We start from the raw sequence: 21,793 nt of genomic DNA on the forward strand, positions 1-21,793 counted from the left end.
AACAGACACAGAGTAACTCGCATCCACAGGCAGAATGCTAACAGACACAGTCATTTGTGACTCCTTGTCAATCCCCCAGCCCTCCAGAGACTGGTGTAAATAAGGCGATAAACACCCCCCCTGCATGTGAACCCACACCCGACACTCTGCATTCTCAGCTGCTCCCTCCACTCACTCATTATGCAAGCAGATCCATCACTTAACCTGACTAATATTCCTTTCTAACAGCTCCGGACGGACTCTTTGTTCTTCTCTCCTCTCTAGTGTCAGAGCTAATGAAGCATTCTGTCTTCTTGTTCTTGCCCCGCGCGGGTCGGCCAGCATATCATGACTTAGCGTTTTGGATGAGTGGCAGGTCGTTTCACGGGAGGCCGAGGGCAGCGCGGGGCCGGGGGTTTATGTGTATGTTACGTAGCGGGAAAGTGATGCGGATCGGTGACCTCATAACATCCCCGCCTCTCTTCGCCCGGAGTGAGTCCTCTACTGTTTCTTTGGCTGAAGAGTGTCCCCTCTTGCTTTTGGTTGGCCTATCATCTATCTCTCCTCAGCCTAGAAATGTCTCCTCTGTCCTGTCCCCGCGCTCCCTGCTTTCCTCTGAGGAAAGTGGAGCAACATGCCCTCTCTCCTTCACTTCAGACATGAGCAGCACTACTCAACGCTCCACTGCTACTAGAACGCTGCATGCACCATATCCACATGACCTGCGAGCAAACGCGATGAATCAGAGAAATGTGCAAAAACAAAAGAGGTTTTCTTTAACAACATTAAAGCAAGCGGTGCAATATCTTTCCTATCTCGCTCACACGACACAGCCTTCCCACTCACACCACTTCAAAAGCTGAGATTCAAAGCAGTATCTATTGTACAGTATGTGCTGTAATGACATCAATCACTATTCTTTATTCATCAGGACCGACGAGAGATTACATCTGTTCTCTTGACCACAGCATCACTGGAGAGAAGTCACGAGGGAGCTGAACTGGGCTGAATGAGGGTAAACTGGGCTAAACTGGGCATGTTTTGAGGACAGGCCATGTAGACTAAGACAGCTGTCCCTGATAAGGAGATAGGACTGTGCTTCTGGGTGGCTAAAAGCAGACTGAAGTAACCAAGTGACTCATTGCTCCGAGACAAGATGTGCGATCGGATGACACTTGCAGCCCATAGACGACGGTGTACACGCCACAGCGTGGCTTCTATCCATTTCTACACCCACCCTTGCTCCAATTCACCCTACTTCTACAGGCCCGATCAGACAGACAGAGGACCTATAGGAGGACAGGGAGATCTACTTCTACAGGCCTGATCAGACAGACAGAGGACCTACAGGAGGACAGAAGACTTTGTGCAAGAAGACTAGACCTAGAAGATGAAAGTCCATTCGCTCAAAGTGGCAAAGAATCGCTTTTACAAGCATGAAAGGCCTTGTCTGATGTTGATGAAAATGTTGCTCCTGTAGCATTGAACCCACTTTGATGAATCTCATGGGGGAATCAGAGAAATACTAGTACAGGGTATTTTATCACTCTGTGGACAACAAACAACAAATAAATGTAAAAGTAAACAGGGCAAAAATAAAATCATCCTCTCAATCCACGTGATTGATTACCAAATTCACCCGGCGCTTTAAGGATTTCACCAGACAAACATGATGGTTTTCTTTTTAAACAGTGTATTTATTGAGTTTTTACAGGATACTTTGCAGTAGTACATTTAGAACATTATTCAACGCCCCCCCTTCCCATTGCTGGTACAGAGCTGGATTGAAAATGTACACAAACATGATGTTTAACAAGGAGAGAATGTCTGCTTAGGTGCCAAAGTGTCTGCTAGAGTGGATAAGCGTACCACAGCCACAGCCAGCATTCACCAGCAGCTGGCTGGAGCTGATATTCCACAGCACATAGAGCTATAACAGAGCTCTGTCAAACACAGCAGCAACAGAGCTGTGCCTGCCAAGAGATCACGCTGTCTCTCACCCAATCCAACCACGTGAAAAGCTAACGGGGTGACGACACAAACTCCTGGGCTTAACTCACCCTTATATTAATAGAGGGTTTTTTTTTCCAGTCAGGATTTGAGAGATGTGCACCTGCCGCTTTATTGCTTTATTTATCAACTACTGATGATGATGATGCGTTAACGCCGCCCCGTCCTCCTCTGACCGGGCCGAGACAGGTGAGTGGGACGGAGTGAAAGTTGTGCTGGGGCATCATCACCGGCCTGACCCACTGAACTTGCTACCTGGGCAGTGGGGCAAAGAAGCATAAGTGTAACGCGCTCAACGCCTGGGATAGGGTTACAGCCAGGCCATGTTTGGAGCCAGCGGCTGGAGCATCTTGGTATGTGGATGTTCGGGGTCAGAGGGTTGAGCTACAGACAATTGGATATAAACTGTCAGGCAGCCAAGCAAACAAAGATGTGTGTGTACGCGAATAGAGACGCGTGATACAACACAGATTCACAGCCAGAGGCAGAGATAGCTCCTGAAAGCAGACACCTTTGTATATTCTCTAGGGCGCGCTGGTTGTGTTGTGTGCAGAGTAGACAGAGGGTAGCCAGGATTTCCCTCGGCCTCGCAGGGACGGGACACTCTCCTGCATTGCCGGGACAGAAAGTCACATGGAGGGAAATAGATGGAAAGACTCAGTGACAGAAACCCCTCGCCTCTGATCCTCTGATGTATCATTCTAGAACTATAAACATACTGTAGCTGATACAGTTCCAGATCCTGATGTGGGATAGTGATTGTTGTTAGGTTGTTTGATTTGGTGTATGGGTATCCCCAAGTTCAGGGAGACAGACAGGACAGCAGAATGTTTGGCAGAGAGTATTATCTGGTGTTCGGGACAACTGATCTTCTAATCTGCATCAACTCATGTGAAGGCAGGGTGGGAAATTAGCGCAGCCTCCAGCCAAGAGCTGATTCATTTAGACCAGTGATCCTCACTATTTCTTCGATGAGAGCCGCACTGGCAGGACAAAGTCAATAGGAGAGCCACTTTTACCGCAAAACACCAAAAGCCACCCCAACCAAGCACATCTGCCTACCATTTTTTTGTTTTATTGTTTTACACACACACACACACACACACACACACACACACACACACACACACACACAGACATATATACCAGTTTCCCCTAGAAAATCTTTCAGGCCTGGAGGGATTTCGAAACGTACCCCGACCGCAACGGTGGGGGCCGTCGCTGGCAACGCTGAAGTTTTAGCTAACCTGTTCACATCTATGTTCGCAATGGCATCCCAAGTATCATCATACTATTATGGGATGCGATGTGATTGTGAACAGTTGTATTATGGGATGTGCGTTTCCCAGGCAACGACACACGTTGACACGTTTTGGAACAGCGCTGCACGCTGGCACAATACTCCTAAAAGCAAAATGCGTATTGTTTTGAGTGATTTGGCACCTTCTATTACTGTCAACACCAGTATTGTTGTATTGTAATAATATGCCATAAAGGTTTATTGAAATTTTGGGGAGAGCAGGGGGGGGGGGAAGACATTTATTTATTTATTTTTTTGCAATTTCTTAGAGCCGCCAACTAAAGCTTCGAGAGCCGCCAGCGTCTCGCGAGCCGCGCAATGAGGAACTAGGATTTAGACTGTGGCTGGGAAGTTGCTCTCCTCCGCCAGCCAGTCTGGCAGGTAATCAGACATCATTCAGAAATCTTTTTCCGTTTGAACAAATTATATTTGCCTGGCAAAAAGGGTGAAACTGGCTGGTGGTCTTGTAATCCATCTGATAGAAAAGAGCTTCCTGGCTTGAGTGTGATTTGCAGGTTTCTACAGTAAAGCAGCTCCAGCTTTTATTCCATTAGACTTTTGTGAGAATCAGCAGATTCACTTCATCTCCATACAGACAGAAACAATATGAGATTAATGTATTAATCTCCATACAGACAGAAACAATATGATGCCGTCTGGCCAGTACAGATAAAAATGCAAAGAAAACATGTCACCAGGTTCATTATAGGTTTGGATTTTTCATTAATTTGTATTTTTATATGGATTCAATTTCAATTTCATTTTAGGTTAGTTTGAGTTAAATAAAAACACTTTTATTTTATTATTCTAGCTCAGTTTGACTTTTTTCAGTCTCAATGACATTTTTATTTCAGTTTATGACGATATTTTGTAAACCCTAGTTTTTCTCTCGGAACAATGTAATGAGTGTATCCATCCACCCCTTACTGCTCCAGCTTTTGGCCTGATGCCCTGATCAGGCCTGAAGTCTGCTGATGTGAGCCACCCTCAGTGCAGCACATTGATTAGCCCTGCAGACATAAAAAGAGTGAGGGATAGCACATTGTATACTATGTGGGTGGAGACGAATGGTCCCATACTCAGTGGGCGGAAGGGGGGGGGGGCTTCCCTTTCAAGTTTCTGCTCACCACAAACTGCTCCAGACCAAACAGGTAGGCCACCCTCTCCCCATCCTCCATCGCAGGCTGGAAGCTAATCTCTTCTACAAGTACCGCATGGCACCCTCTCCCCACTGAGGGTGTCATTTTCAAACAACCTTCGACTTCTCTCCTAAGCTCTTATTTATCTTCTTTCTTTTAGAACTCCATGTGTCTCTTACATGATTATTTGGCCTGCATGGGTCCAGACCTTTGAATCCGCCCACTGCACCGCTAGTTGAGATTTGATGGAGTGTAATGAGTTGACAATTCAGCCTGATATCAGGCTAATGAGTATTGTCAGGTGACATGAAGATTGCCGGGGCACTGTGTCCCTGTCACTTCCACTGAAGAAATTGAAGGTTATTAAAGGAAGGCTTTGTCAATTCTCAACCCGCTATGTATCATTACAATGTCAGCAGCCTTTACCGTGTCTTCATGTTTTCCTGCCCTGAGAGCTCTGCAATTTATTCCAGGCACTTCCAGAATGACGCCATTCTGGACATTCTGGTGAAGTGAACAGATGTTTCTCAAGGGTGGCTGTTATTGTTTATTTTAATTTTTTCTGTATGCAGAGAATTGCATTGAGAGCCTTAACGAGCATTAATGACTCATACCAGCTGGCAGGGGCGGAGTTTCTGGAGGCAGACAAACATATAGAGAAGTTAAACACTATCCATCTGCTTATATTACCAAGATTCTAATGACACAAAGTGGGTTGAAAACTTTAACTTTAAGTGACTCAATCTGGCAGCAATGTCAGTAAAATACCCAAAATGTAAATGTTAAAGCTGCCCTCGGCAGGACTTTAGAATAGATTCACCCTGTTCCTCCAAATGGAATTGTGGTATCAAGTATGGACTCTTCTGCCCCCACAGGGAGTGATGCATTTAAGAGGGAAATCTACCTCACATGAAACAGCAGTGATGAGAAAGCTGGACTCACCAACGGACGACTCTCTCATCTCTTTGGTATGAAGCTTGGTAAACATCCGTGAACTGTGTGCTTTTTACTGACATCACGTCATATGATTTATGGGTACTGACGGGTAGATCAGGTATTAAAGCCATCTGTGCTCATGTTTAAAGTTGATTAGTGCAGCTTTAAGATAATCAAATGTGTAATTCACAAATGAGACGTCCTGACACCTTTACTTTGTTTACTACCTTTACTAAGTTATTAAGACATTGCTTTCAAAAAGATAGCAATGTTGAGGGTGAAATCAAGCTAATTTGTGAAATATCAAAGCATCAATTTCAAGAAGCCATTATTATTAATGGATATTGATATTCGGTCCCTATGACAGAAATAGTGGACTATTTAGTGTGTTCGCCTTTTTTTTTATAGTGTCCGAATTCTCAACTGTTAATTTGATTCATTATATAGTCCACTATAAAATACCCACAATGCACAGCAATTTCTAGTGAACAACGAATGTACCCTACATTTTCACCGGTATACCACAATGCAATGCGGTCGTCTTTACCAAAGGAGAAGAAGAACGTTTTTAAGCAAGATGGTGCATCTTGTGATGCAATGATCTTCAGAAAGAAAATATGTGTAGTGTCCAAAACTCCTTTGATCCTTCCCCATATAGTTCACTATATGATAAACACTACATGGGGAATAATGAGTGAGTGAATGAGTGAGTGAACCATTCCGAACACGGCGATTATGTAGCCTAGGCCTACCACTTAGGAATTAAACCCTTCTCACAGTCCTGATAACTGTCCCCTCCTGTCATAGCTGTCCTCCTGCCCTCCCGTCTAAAGGTCAGCTGACACTGTAGCCTGATGGGAAAGTCCCACCAAACGTGATCCACCAAGCTGCTATTCATTTTCTATGCAGCGAGCAGTTCCCTGCACAGTGTGTGCTGTGTGAGGCTCGCGGTGTGAGGCCTATGGCTCTCTGCTACCTGAGGATATGAAAGGGGACTCCAAGTGTGAATAAAGAGGTCTTGCACACACACACACACACACACACACACACACACACACACACACACACACACACACACACACACACACACACACACACACACACACACACACACACACACACACACACACACACACACACACACACACACACACACACACACACACACACACACACACACACACACACACACACACACACACACACACCAGCCTTGACATAAATAGCCAAACAATTCCTTTGCACCACCACAGCACCAACAGTTACAGATGTAGCATTGCAGAAGTCATACTTTTTAATGCTGACATTTGGCTCCAAACCCTAGACCTTGAGGTCTAGGGTTTGGAGCAGGTTGGTTCTGATGTGTGACATTCAAAAAGAAAGATACCGGTAATTGATAAAATGAGATAAAAAGTGTAATAAATGTAGGATACATGCAGTAAGGGTGATTTTTAACATAATCACAACAACCAGGAATCAAGGCCAGCACTGAGGTTTATGTTGCAGTACATAGTGAAGGCCAGCACTGAGGTTTATGTTGCAGTACATAGTGAAGGCCAGCACTGAAGTTTAGGTTGCAGTACATAGTGAAGGCCAGCACTGAGGTTTATGTTGCAGTACATAGTGAAGGCCAGTGCTGAGGTTTATGTTGCAGTACATAGTGAAGGCCAGCACTGAGGTTTATGTTGCAGTACATAGTGAAGGCCAGCACTGAGGTTTATGTTGCAGTACATAGTGAAGGCCAGCACTGAGGTTTATGTTGCAGTACATAGTGAAGGCCAGCACTGAGGTTTATGTTGCAGTACATAGTGAAGGCCAGTGCTGAGGTTTATGTTGCAGTACATAGTGAAGGCCAGCACTGAGGTTTATGTTGCAGTACATAGTGAAGGCCAGTGCTGAGGTTTATGTTGCAGGACATAGTGAAGGCCAGCACTGAGGTTTATGTTGCAGTACATAGTGAAGGCCAGTGCTGAGGTTTATGTTGCAGTACATAGTGAAGGCCAGCACTGAGGTTTATGTTGCAGTACATAGTGAAGGCCAGCACTGAGGTTTATGTTGCAGTACATAGTGAAGGCCAGTGCTGAGGTTTATGTTGCAGTACATAGTGAAGGCCAGCACTGAGGTTTATGTTGCAGTACAGTGAAGGCCAGCACTGAGGTTTATGTTGCAGTACATAGTGAAGGCCAGCACTGAGGTTTATGTTGCAGTACATAGTGAAGGCCAGCACTGAGGTTTATGTTGCAGTACATAGTGAAGGCCAGCACTGAGGTTTATGTTGCAGTACATAGTGAAGGCCAGCACTGAGGTTTATGTTGCAGTACATAGTGAAGGCCAGCACTGAGGTTTATGTTGCAGTACATAGTGAAGGCCAGTGCTGAGGTTTATGTTGCAGTACATAGTGAAGGCCAGCACTGAGGTTTATGTTGCAGTACATAGTGAAGGCCAGTGCTGAGGTTTATGTTGCAGTACATAGTGAAGGCCAGCACTGAGGTTTATGTTGCAGTACAGTGAAGGCCAGCACTGAGGTTTATGTTGCAGTACATAGTGAAGGCCAGTGCTGAGGTTTATGTTGCAGTACATAGTGAAGGCCAGTGCTGAGGTTTATGTTGCAGTACATAGTGAAGGCCAGCACTGAGGTTTATGTTGCAGTACATAGTGAAGGCCAGCACTGAGGTTTATGTTGCAGTACATAGTGAAGGCCAGCACTGAGGTTTGTGTTGCAGTACATAGTGAAGGCCAGCACTGAGGTTTGTGTTGCAGTACATAGTGAAGGCCAGTGCTGAGGTTAATGTTGCAGTACATAGTGGCTTGCAGTAGAACTAGAGTTATGTAAACAATTAGATTCAACGACGTCCTTATATCTCTCTGAAAAAAGGACAGATGACTCTCAATTTGCAGATGAACAGCTTAGCCCAGACCTGTGGAATCTCCTTCTTCTATCTCTCTCTCTCTCTCTCTCCCCCTCCCTCCCTCTGCTTGTCTCTAAACCTGCAACTTTTCAAACCACTTTCAGAGGGTAATATGGTCATATCACCATTTTGCAGGATTACCATACATTATGTATTAGCATACAACTCACAATGTGCCCTTTCCTTGTTGTTTTATCGTGCTACACTCGAAAGCCAACGCGGCCCCTCAAGTCCCGACAGTTTTATTTTCTGGTGCAACACAGCGTCAAGTCAACACAGACTGAGCATGATAGAAACAATTCAATCTTGCCCTCAGGCATTGTATAATCTGTATAATTTAGAAGTCAAATGACTTCCTCCTATTTGGAATACGTCTAGCCTTGGGCTACTGAACGGTATTACTGCAACTTCAGAGTGGAGCCTCAGCATGAATACATTTCACATAAACAGCATGGGCTTGTGAAAACATTTTACTGAGGAAAATGTTTCATTTTGCTGCAGTAAATGCAAGAAACATTCTAAGCCTACCTATGCAGCCTGTTTGTGTTTGTGTGTGTGTGTGTGTGTGTGTGTGTGTGTGTGTGTGTGTGTGTGTGTGTGTGTGTGTGTGTGTGTGTGTGTGTGTGTGTGTGTGTGTGTGTGTGTGTGTGTGTTTAGTTCATTAGGATTCCCATTAGCTGCAGAAAATGCTACAGATATTCTTACTGGGGTCTGTCTTTGTGTTATGTGTCTGTATAATGTGAATATGTGTTTGCTTGAAAGGTTATGAGGTATAAAAGTTGTGACACAGCGTTCTCAGGGTTATTCCTGGCTAAGAATGGGTCTTTGGGGGTCTAATAATGGTGTTTTTAATGGGTCTAATCACACTTATTGATGTGTGTACATTTGACTTTTAAGTTAGTGTATAATAGTCAGGGTTATCCTGAATACAAATATATCAGTCATTGTCCAAAATTATGGAATTATGGAGCAATGTGTTTTCACAGCACAGGTTTCAGACATAGTCACTTGAAAGTACAAATGTGAGATTTTAACTTTGAAATGATCTAAATTGATACAATAAAAAATGCTTGATTTTGAGTTGGTGTGGAGTTAGAGTTGTCCTGGTCTGTGTTTTTACAGTACACAGGAAGCAATTTCAAGGTTCAAATGTGGGACTCTAACTGAAACTCTCTACTCACTCAAATATATCAGGCCATTAGGGGGGGTGGCTTGGTGTTGTTGTTTGTGGGGGGGGCACCAAAAATTCTCTGGTCTGTGTTCAATCTGACGTTGTTGCTGTTGTTGACGCATCTTTCAATCTCACATAGTCCAGAACATTCAGAGATTCTTCTTACTCACATTCTGCTCTCTCTGAGGTCTATCAACCATGCGGTTGATAATGTCAAATACCTGGGAATAATTTTAAACTCCCACCTAAGGTTTGACAAACAAATAACCAATATTAGAAAAAAAGTCAAATTAACTGCTTTAAACTAATTAGAATGTGTCTGACATGTACAGCCCAGCTTTACATGCATGCTATGATATTTTCACACCTATCATACTGCATCACCACCTGGTCACAAGCCTCACAAACAACTATAATAAAACCCATCATATTGCCATATAATCAGACAATAAAAATCATGGACAAAAAACCAATGAGGTGGTACCATTGTCACATCTTGGGGAAACACAAAATGCTCAGCTTTGGAAGTTTCATAAGCTATTCAAACATAAAGCTTATTTTTAAATGTCTGCATGGCCACGCTCCTTCCTCTTTTAATGATTACGTTGTAAGACACCAGCAGACCAGTAGAATTAACACACAGGCTTCTACAAACAGAGACTGTTGTGTCCCGATGTGTAAAACCTCGTTTGGACAATCAGTTTTCTGTTAAAGGAGCAAAACTATGGAACCGTCTACCTACTAAGCTGAAAACACAACACGATTTTAATGTTTTTAACAGGTGTATTAAGTCATGGTTAAAAGAGAAACAACTGTGTTCTCACACTTAATACCCTTGTAGACCTCTGGTGGTACTCTAGTCTGTATTGTGTGTACATTGTGTGTACTGTATTGTATGTACATCCTTGAATATTTGTATGTATAGCTTTGCTCATGTGGTTTAATATTTGATTATGTTTCTTTTAGGGTATGTCCATTTGGGTTGTGTTTTGGTGTAGGAGTCGCCTGTGGACAGGTGTTGAAAATTAGCGTTCCGCTATAAACACTAAACACTGTAGTGTATCTGGTTGTTGTGCATACATGTATGTTTCATCTCCAATGCTCTGTGATATCCATATCAAATAAACTTAACCTAACCTAATGTGTGTGTGTGTGTGTGTGTGTGTGTGTGTGTGTGTGTGTGTGTGTGTGTGTGTGTGTGTGTGTGTGTGTGTGTGTGTGTCTCTCTCTGTCTCACCCTTGCTCTCCCTCACACACCATGCCTTTCTACTGTATCTACTCTGCTCTTTCATATTCTCTCACTGTACGCTTATTATTTCATTGCTGTCTCTCTCTCTCCCTCTTTACCCCCCAGCACTCCTCTCCTTCTATTTTAGGTGGCTGCACCTGTCACTCTCACATTCCCTCCTTCTGCTGACCAGCAGATACTCTGAGGTCTTGCTTGGAGAGAGAGAGCCAACATGGACTCTCCAGCAGGGGGATGGAGCTAGAGACACAGGAAAACCAACTAATTTCTCTAACTCATACTGATATACTGAAGTCCTGGCAAGATGCAGAGAAAGTCAAATTAGCCATTCTCACACAATGCAATAAACCAATGTAACCTGAGTTAAGCAAATGGAGAAAAGCACATAGACACACAGCGTAGTCCTCAGTGTGCCTTTTATTCATGAGGTCATTTACACTGTTTACATCATATTTCTGTGCGTATATAATGCCAAAACACAGAGGTTAATTACAGTCCAATATTATCACTGTATTGGACACTGTGCTGAATTCAAAACCTTCGTTAGGCTCCAGACTGGAAGGATGAATTAAATGATTCACAAACATTTGAGGTCTGAGGTTAGTCTTTCCTCTGTACCAGTACTGTCTGAAAGCCTCTATGCAATTGCAATCCTTATCAAGGTTCATTCTTTGTATTTGTCTCTCTCTCTCTCTCTCTCTCTCTCTCTCTCTCTCTCTCTCTCTCTCTCTCGCTCTCTCATTGTTATGGTATGACTACATAATAATGTGTTGTTGTAGGCTTGCTGCTTTACCATAATAAGACATTTGGACAAACTTGGTCAAATAAAGGATAAACTAGACAAAACGATCAAATAGTATTCACCTTATGTAGCCACGGCCATTTGACCCGGTTGTGTGGTCGTATGACGACTTCCGGCAAAAAAAAGAAAAAAAAGAAAAAGGCCTGGCTGCTCCAATATCATCTAACTCTGAATTAACTAATAATTTAGCCAATTGTATGTACGGTAACATACCAAATAAAAGCAAACGGCAATGTCTAAGAATGCAACGCCATGTAACTGGCTCGTTAATTCTCGCATTCCAGGGAATTACGTTAATGTTTGCGGGTCTTATAGACGTAAGTGGCTCGAGCTGCGCTCGGAGGAGGAGAGAAAACCATTTGAAGCTGTCTTTGTTGGAGTCCAGGTATGTTTTACAAGAAAGTGCTCGTCATCGTCGACGATAACGTTATCTGACCTGGCTAACAGTGGATACTCCGCTTGCTTGCTGTGTACCGAGCTCAAAGTAGTAGGCTACGTTCTTTGTTTTACCCCCTGTGCTGTCTGCTACAAAAACAACTGTCTTCTTCTGACGCTTGTATTTCGCGCCGTGACCGCCGGAAGTGTTAACACGACCCGGAAGAATTTGGCCCACCCCTGAGTATGAACATTAGGTGAATAGGATGGAGTCTTTTGCAGGGCTGAAATAATAAGAATGTTGTGTGGATGCAGCAGCTTGATAGCTCATTTTAAATTGGACGAGACACCAGCAGAGGCTGTGGGGGAAATGATCACCGCATTGCTCGAATCATCTGGTATTGTTTTTTCATCTGAAATTATGACCTCTTACTCTTTCAAACCTCAGCCTTGTATAGTGGAGTTCAGTGGGTGGTGCAGTCACTAACACTGCCAGAGTGTTGTATAGTGGAGTTCAGTGGGTGGTGCAGTCACTAACACTGCCAGAGTGTTGTATAGTGGAGTTCAGTGGGTAGTGCAGTCACTAACACTGCCAGAGTGTTGTATAGTGGAGTTCAGTGGGTGGTGCAGTCACTAACACTGCCAGAGTGTTGTATAGTGGAGTTCAGTGGGTAGTGCAGTCACTAACACTGCCAGAGTGTTGTATAGTGGAGTTCAGTGGGTGGTGCAGTCACTAACACTGCCAGAGTGTTGTATAGTGGAGTTCAGTGGGTGGTGCAGTCACTAACACTGCCATAGTGTTGTATAGTGGAGTTCAGTGGGTAGTGCAGTCACTAACACTGCCAGAGTGTTGTATAGTGGAGTTCAGTGGGTAGTGCAGTCACTAACACTGCCAGAGTGTTGTATAGTGGAGTTCAGTGGGTGGTGCAGTCACTAACACTGCCACAGTGTTGTATAGTGGAGTTCAGTGGGTAGTGCAGTCACTAACACTGCCACAGTGTTGTATAGTGGAGTTCAGTGGGTAGTGCAGTCACTAACACTGCCACAGTGTTGTATAGTGGAGTTCAGTGGGTGGTGCAGTCACTAACACTGCCAGAGTGTTGTATAGTGGAGTTCAGTGGGTAGTGCAGTCACTAACACTGCCACAGTGTTGTATAGTGGAGTTCAGTGGGTGGTGCAGTCACTAACACTGCCAGAGTGTTGTATAGTGGAGTTCAGTGGGTGGTGCAGTCACTAACACTGCCAGAGTGTTGTATAGTGGAGTTCAGTGGGTAGTGCAGTCACTAACACTGCCACAGTGTTGTATAGTGGAGTTCAGTGGGTGGTGCAGTCACTAACACTGCCAGAGTGTTGTATAGTGGAGTTCAGTGGGTGGTGCAGTCACTAACACTGCCAGAGTGTTGTATAGTGGAGTTCAGTGGGTAGTGCAGTCACTAACACTGCCAGAGTGTTGTATAGTGGAGTTCAGTGGGTGGTGCAGTCACTAACACTGCCAGAGTGTTGTATAGTGGAGTTCAGTGGGTAGTGCAGTCACTAACACTGCCAGAGTGTTGTATAGTGGAGTTCAGTGGGTAGTGCAGTCACTAACACTGCCAGAGTGTTGTATAGTGGAGTTCAGTGGGTGGTGCAGTCACTAACACTGCCACAGTGTTGTATAGTGGAGTTCAGTGGGTGGTGCAGTCACTAACACTGCCACAGTGTTGTATAGTGGAGTTCAGTGGGTGGTGCAGTCACTAACACTGCCAGAGTGTTGTATAGTGGAGTTCAGTGGGTGGTGCAGTCACTAACACTGCCACAGTGTTGTATAGTGGAGTTCAGTGGGTGGTGCAGTCACTAACACTGCCAGTGTTGTATAGTGGAGTTCAGTGGGTGGTGCAGTCACTAACACTGCCACAGTGTTGTATAGTGGAGTTCAGTGGGTGGTGCAGTCACTAACACTGCCACAGTGTTGTATAGTGGAGTTCAGTGGGTACAGTGCAGTCACTAACACTGCCAGAGTTCTCAATTGCCAATTCTCAGTTGCCATGCATGCTAAAAATGGACTAACTATAAGGCCTCCCACAAGTAGCATGTTGCTTGTTGTGTGAAACTCTGAAGGATCACATGCTCCTCTCTGGGCTAAATTCTCACATTTCTACGGGTGGTATTAACCATTTCAAAACCAACTGGATAATGTCCAAACTGTGTAGTCAAGTTCTTGAAAAGTTTAAACAGTTTTCATCTCGCAATGATAATATCTACTATAATATGTACTATAATCTTCAGACAAGGAATATCAGGAAAATAAGCAACCAGGTGGCTCCTCCAACCATAGATGCTTCATAGATAATAATAATAATAATAATAAAATAATGTCAAACCACCCGATTTGGAAATTGTCACCCCATTCATTCGGCGTTATCAGCGTCTTATCACTCCATTCATATTGGCCAGGAGCCACACACACACACACACACACACACACACACACACACACACACACACACATACACGCAGAGCTCAGTTAAACTGCTACAAACTACACGGTACACACAACCTCGAACATCAAACAACAGCCTCTGTGATTTAAGCACTTGGATAGACAATATCTGTGGAGGGCAGACAGCAGCAGTTCAAAGAGAAATAGCATTACAAATAAATCATTTTAGTTGGCCCGCATTCAAAACACATTACTCTTGAAAAGTCTATTTGCCATAAGAGTAAGCAATGTACTATCGTGGCCAGCAGGCCAGCAGAAAACAGATGTGTAGGTAACCCAAAAAACAAATATCCAAGCACGTCAAGGCCTAGACAGACTGATTGTGTGAGACAGTCCCAGGCCCAGGTCAAATGCAGCCTCATAGATTCAGAGAAAACCACTGCTGGAACATGGATGTACATGGAAAAGAGACAGGAAGAAAAAGCACTAAAACGGACCTATATGTGAGGGTTAATGCACGACGAGGTGTCCATTATCACTTTTTAAGGGACGACGCGAGAAGCGTGAACTGGTCCGAGGCGGCTTCCCTGAGCACACAGGGGTGATAGTTACTTTGACCGACTCCATTTTTTCTCAACTAAAGCTGTGTTCACACCAAGATATTTATTTTTCGCTCTGTCGCTTGATTCAACCCTTTGGAATCGCTCTGTCGCTCTGTTTAAATCGCTCATCACATACACGATTTGACGGACATGTGGGGGCTATAACGTTACGCAATGTCATGATATTTGTCCACTACGAGCCACCGTCATTGTTTACAAGCTAAAGCCTATCAGCGTGCTCCTAATGCGAGCTCCATACCGGTAGGACAGACTTCACTTCATGTCAGCTGTCAGCCTGTCAATGCGGTTTGTTGCCACACAATAAACCAGCGGTTTGTCCCAAGCCAGTGTGATCCTTGACTCGCTCTCACACGGCAGCCAATCAGCGTTGAACAGCGAGCGACTGATGCCAGCGTATTTTCGCTCGAGTTGGGATATTTCATCTCGAGCGACGAGCGTATTTTCTCCCTATCGCTCTGTCTCTGCCGCTCGGACGCCCATCGATTTTTCTCCCAGGCGAATATACGCTCAATCGCTCGTTTGCATTGACTTTGTATGTAAACTCGACGCCAGCGCCATATTAACCCTTAACGGTGGTATAGAGCTCAAACTGCTCTCTTGATAACTCTGTTGAAACTATGGCGCATTGATATGAATGGTGAACAGACCATTTGGCTGAACGACTTTACCAACTGTACATTATCACTTTTTAATGGACACCTTGCAGCCAATCAGAATCGAGTATTCACCCAGACCATGGTATAAATATTATTAAACATTGTAATTAATTGTTTGGCAACAAAACACTGCTGCATCAGCTGTTTGGATAAATCTGATGGACAGTTTATGCTTTTTTGAAATATTACATAAAAGAGAACTTAAATATTTGGCTGTGGATTAGCTCACTGTGTGTTTGTTTGGTGGTCCACTCTACCAACCTGGCCGGAGTTCCCCTCCCACAGGTTTACATAACACTTATTGTCCACACAAGGGCGAGAGACTACAGTATGCTTCATGACGTCACTTTATGAGAGAGGCTAGGATTCCCTCTCTCTCTCTCTCTCCCTCTGTCTCTCAGTCTCTCTCCCTCTCTCTCTCTCCCTCCCTCTGTCTCTCAGTCTCTCTCCCTCTCCCTGTCTCTCAGTCTCTCTCCCTCTCCCTGTCTCTCAGTCTCTCTCCCTCTGTCTCTCTCTCCGTCTCTCTCCCTCTCTCTCTCCCTATGTCTCTCTCCCTCTGTCTCTCTCCCTGTCTCTCAGTCTCTCTCCCTCTCCCTGTCTCTCAGTCTCTCTCCCTCTGTCTCTCAGTCTCTCTCCCTCTCTCTCTCCCTCTCCCTGTCTCTCAGTCTCTCTCCCTCTCCCTGTCTCTCAGTCTCTCTCCCTCTGTCTCTCTCTCTGTCTCTCGGTGTCTCTCTCCCTCTCTCTCTCCCTATGTCTCTCTCTCTCTGTCCCTCTCTCTCTCTGTCCCTCTCTGTCTCTCAGTCTCTCTGTCTCTCAGTATCGTGTTGAGCTGACTCAGCTGAGTGGAGCAGACTGGACCACCTGTTTATTGTGTAAACTGCCGTGACCACAGAGCACAGGGCCATTCAAACGAGTGCAGACCAACAGGTGCTGTGTGGATGTGTTCATCTCCCAGGCTCAGCACTTCTAAAGCCTGGCTTCACACACACACACACACACACACACACCCGTCAGTGCACCGACCCTGCTGCTGCTCTAGCTCAGCTAGGAGCCTGACACTATATTAATGGTAACGCAATATGTGTGTTTGTTTGTTTATTTGTGTGTGTGTGTGTGTGTGTGTGTGTGTGTGTGTGTGTGTGTGTGTGTGTGTGTGTGTGTGTGTGTGTGTGTGTGTAGGTGTGTGTGTGTGTGTGTGTGTGTGTGTGTGTGTGTGTGTGTGTGTGTGTGAGAGAGAGAGAGAGAGGGGGAGAGAGAGAGAGAGAAGACTCTTGGAATGAAACAGAGGGAGTGTGTCTGTATTTGTGTGCATCTGCAAAAAAAAACTGTCATCACACACACAAACTATTGAATGTGTATTGTGGACTTACTTTCTCCTCAGTCAATATCATCTGTAATACGGCCATAGTGGAAATCAACATGCTGCCAGCCTGCCCACAGCCTCACACAAACACTGCATTCATCTAGAGCACAAAGCACTGGAGGAGGATTCAGAAAGGGAACAGAAATGACGTGTGAAAGGAGGAAGAGAGAGAGAGAGAGAGAGAGAGAAAGAGAGAGAAAGCAGATGAAAAAGAAGGTAAATGTCAGAGATGTGGACTAGAGTCATTGAGGCCATTTACACCTGGCGCTAACATGCGTTTTCTGTGATCAGATTGCAATCAGATTGTGTTTTATCACTTGAAATGCCAGGTGTAAACACCCCCAAAACGCATTGAAGAAGGATTGCAATCTGATCGGCCAAACCACCTCCGGAGGTGGTCACTGGTCAGGGATGCATTGTGTACACATTGAACACAAGTGTAAATGCAATGTGTCCTCTCAATCTGGATACAGCAACTTTATGCGGATTGAGAGGACAACCATTTCTGCAATCAGATTGCAATCAGATTGCAGAAAATGCATGTTAACGCCAGGTGTAAATGGAATCAGGCTGAAGTGATAAAATACAATCTGATTGCAATCTGATCACAGAAAAAGCATGTTAGCGCCAAGTGTAAATGGCCTCATTGTGACTTGGACTCGAGTCATTGTGACTTGGACTCGAGTCATTGTGACTTGGACTTGAGTCAACTCGTTTTGATGACTTGACAGAAAATAAATGACTTGAGACTCAACTTGGAAGTTAAAGACTTGTGACTTGACCCATAAAATATATTTAAAGACCCCCTAAAGTCATGTTTCAAGATGTATATAAAATTCTCTACTTTGAATAATAATTTGTCTGATGTTTTCCCCCCCCACAAAAAGGGTTACATTATATTGTTAAATCCTTAAAATGACTTCCACTCCTCCCTCCTTTAAAATCCAAAGCAACCAATCAGGGTGATCTAAAGGCTGGCTCACACTACAGGATTTATGCCCGATTCACCCCTCCTGAGAATCGGAGGAGAAATCTGGCCTGGCAGCTTGCCAAGCTTGGTCGGGCCCGACGTTCGGCACCGATTATCTTGTAGTGTGAGCTGTTTGCAGATCCAATCTTAAGCCTCCCGATCTGCTCAAAGCCTCATCGGGGCCGTCCCGATCATATCAAACATGTTTGATATTTAGGACTGAAAATCTGCGCGAATACATCATTCTGCTGCTGCGCGAGACTCCCGTCGTTAATTGACGCGGCTCATTTGATGCGCTGCACTGCAGGCATTATAGGCTACCAAATACCAACAGCACAGAACCACGAGTATTTGGGGGAAAATGTCACTCATTTATATCACAATGAATGACCAATGAATAAAAAGTTGTTATATCGTAGTTTTGAGCCCCTGCCAGTCAGAGGCTGTAATCTCCTACCTGTCTATCAGCCAGGCAGTGTGGGGGGAAAAGGCATTGCTGCTGCGGGAAGCAATCCAGTCTATCCAAACTTTTGCCGATCTCATGACATGCAGCAGGGAAATATATTTTGGTAGGCCATGTGTTTGTGTTCTCACTTGTACAGACAATAGAGTCGCGTTGTTTACACGCATGCTAACTACCGTGAGATTCATTTGTTTGGCGAGACGGGCATGAAAATGAGGAAACGAGAGAGAGAGGTGAGGTGGGGGCGGAGCGCTTTGGTCACTGCTGGAACCCCAAAAACGAAACAGGTTCGTATGGCCGGGCATCAAGGTGATTATCCTGCCGATAATCTTAATAATATCCTGTAGTGCGTGGTGCGCCACATTTACAAATCTTGTAGTGTGTGCATGTTTGAGATTCTAGGGAAGATAATCTGGGAAGATTCTCCTGTAGTGCGTGTCACAGCCAGATTTCAAAATCGGCTAAGATTGTCAGAATCCTGTAGTCTGAGCCCAGCTTAAAACCTAACTAGCCAATCGATTGCAACATACAACACATGCTTTCAACACATTCTCACTCCCAACTCGTGACAAACTGACGACAAGGATTCCTGACCGATCACAAAAAAAATCACAGATTTTTCCCTCCCTATCATTGGTGGGTATCTGTTTCTTCATCAAGCTAAACAAGCTACTCTGCTGTCTAAGTTCAAAATTTTATCAGGCCTAGATTATGGAGAAGTGTGCGTCTGTCTGTCCATCTGTCTAACTTTATTTTTATGCTTCTTGATGTGTCATCATCCCTCTTTCCCGTGGTATCGAAAATGGTATTGAGTATCGATATTTTCCAGGCTATCGTTATCGATGTAGAAATTCTAGTATCGTGACATCCCTACTAAAGACTCACTCTTCTTCAGACTACCACAAACTAAAGATTTGGGCTCTTGTATGAAACAGTATAAACTTCCCACTCTGACAGTAGGCTGACTCGTTGCCATAACAACACAGTTCTTAAGTCAAGGTTAGCCAGGGGGGAGGTGGCTATCATACCTCAAAATAACTGTTGTAATATTTAAGTAACAGACTGAGAATCTAAGAACAGTCTAGTCTTAAACTAGCTTTATGTAACTGGCCCTTCGTTAGAAGAAATGGCCAATAATATCATCAATACACAGGTACTAATACCTGTCTTTTCTCATTATAAAGACTTTATACTGCAGGTAAGACCACCAAGTATTAAGACCGCCAAGTATCTTGGGGCGGGGGTGACTTGACTTGCCTTAACTAAGGACTCGACATGTCTGGTAGGAGTTGCCGCAACATTTCTACTTTGATCACATGGAGATATCTTGTGGCCAGAAAACATTTGAGTAGACTTTTGACCCCGGTGTTTCACATTGCTTCCTGTTGCAGAGAGGGCATTGTCCAAAAAGTTGCTGGCAATGTCACCAGCTTCTCACAAAGTCACAATGTATAAGTCAAATCCTGAATTATTCAAACCAACCAAGGCAATTCTGACGAAAAGTAATTATTTGATGTAATCCTGCATGTGTCTCGCACCACAAGTGATTCTCACAACAATATACAAAATATGTTCACTTGACACATACACACGGGCACACACGCACGCACGCATGCACGCACACACACACACACACACACACACACACACACACACACACACACACACACACACACACACACACACACACACACAGATTCACACATACACACACACACACACACACAGATTCACACATACACACACACACACACACACACAGATTCACACATACACACACACACAACCTCTCCCAATGGATGCTGGCAACTAGGACACTGACTCCTCTCGTTTCCCTCTCACTCCCTCCAGAGTGTGTGCTCTTATAGTGGCAAACTATAAAAAGAAACTGCTGTTATAGACTGGAACTCGAACACCGCTTCAAACTCACTCGCCCGCATGATTCACAGCACAAAGGAGGCGTCGTGAAACAGTGACACAGCTTTTGAAACGGCAGCGCCGTATTATGTTTGGGTTCCTTGACATGGACCCTGGTTCTTTGATAACGTTTCAGCAGTCTGCCGCTGTTGCAGGAGAGAACAAGAGATACTGCAAGCTAAGCCAGACAATGACAGCACATGTGGGGGCTGAAGTGCCAGGCTTGCAGAGTTTTTGGGGGGTTTGATAGTAGATACCTGTGGGCTGTTGTTCCCTCCCTGTTTGATAGTAGATACTGTGGGCTGTTGTTCCCTCACTGTTTGATAGTAGATACCTGTGGGCTGTTGTTCCCTCCCTGTTTGATAGTAGATACCTGTGGGCTGTTGTTCCCTCCCTGTTTGATAGTAGATACCTGTGGGCTGTTGTTCCCTCACTGTTTGATAGTAGATACTGTGGACTGTTGTTCCCTCCCTGTTTGATAGTAGATACTGTGGACTGTTGTTCCCTCACTGTTTGATAGTAGATACTGTGGACTGTTGTTCCCTCCCTGTTTGATAGTAGATACTGTGGACTGTTGTTCCCTCACTGTTTGATAGTAGATACTGTGGGCTGTTGTTCCCTCCCTGTTTGATAGTAGATACTGTGGGCTGTTGTTCCCTCACTGTTTGATAGTAGATACCTGTGGGCTGTTGTTCCCTCCCTGTTTGATAGTAGATACTGTGGGCTGTTGTTCGCTCCCTGTTTGATAGTAGATACTGTGGGCTGTTGTTCCCTCACTGTTTGATAGTAGATACTGTGGACTGTTGTTCCCTCACTGTTTGATAGTAGATACTGTGGGCTGTTGTTCCCTCCCTGTTTGATAGTAGATACTGTGGGCTGTTGTTCCCTCCCTGTTTGATAGTAGATACTGTGGGCTGTTGTTCCCTCCCTGTTTGATAGTAGATACTGTGGGCTGTTGTTCCCTCCCTGTTTGATAGTAGATACTGTGGGCTGTTGTTCCCTCCTTGTTTGATAGTAGATACCTGTGGACTGTTGTTCCCTCCCTGTTTGAGTGGAGAGAGTGTTTAGGTAATGTGCTACTGTGCAGCAGGTTCAAGCAGCTGGGGGATAAGCCCAAACAGCAAGTGTCGACTGTTGCACTATCCACGCCACAATGTGATCAGCCAGCGCTAGATTAGTTACTCACAGGCCTGGACCCTGTTAGAATGACACAACAAAACCTAGAATAGAATACAGTGTTTCCCACAGGATTTAGAGTATTTTTGGTGGGGGACCGCAGACCCCCTAGGGGGGTGCGGGGGCATTCCCCCCAGCAAGATTATTTTAAACATTTTAAAGTAAAATGCATGAATTTGGTGTACTTTGAGAAAGCTTAAGAGCAAAATTAAAAGGCTAGATCTATGAAGAACATGTCATCATTACTGTGCTGTGGGTTTACAATGACAAACTAAATTTCTCCCTATAGGTCAGGGATACTCAACTTGCTTTGCCACTTTCGTGAAATGATAGAAGGCG

At 44.5% G+C, this 21,793-nt stretch overlaps 1 protein-coding gene across 1 annotated transcript in view; it reads right to left on the reverse strand.

The window, feature by feature from the left end:
* The window catches only part of ryr1b (ryanodine receptor 1b (skeletal)), a 129,163-nt gene that overhangs the window by 102,694 nt on the left and 4,676 nt on the right, over positions 1 to 21,793 (reverse strand). The gene's annotated exons all lie outside the window — the stretch shown is intronic.

The sequence above is a fragment of the Poromitra crassiceps genome (assembly GCF_964638095.1).
Source record: "Poromitra crassiceps genome assembly, chromosome: 5".
NCBI lineage: Eukaryota > Metazoa > Chordata > Actinopteri > Beryciformes > Melamphaidae > Poromitra > Poromitra crassiceps.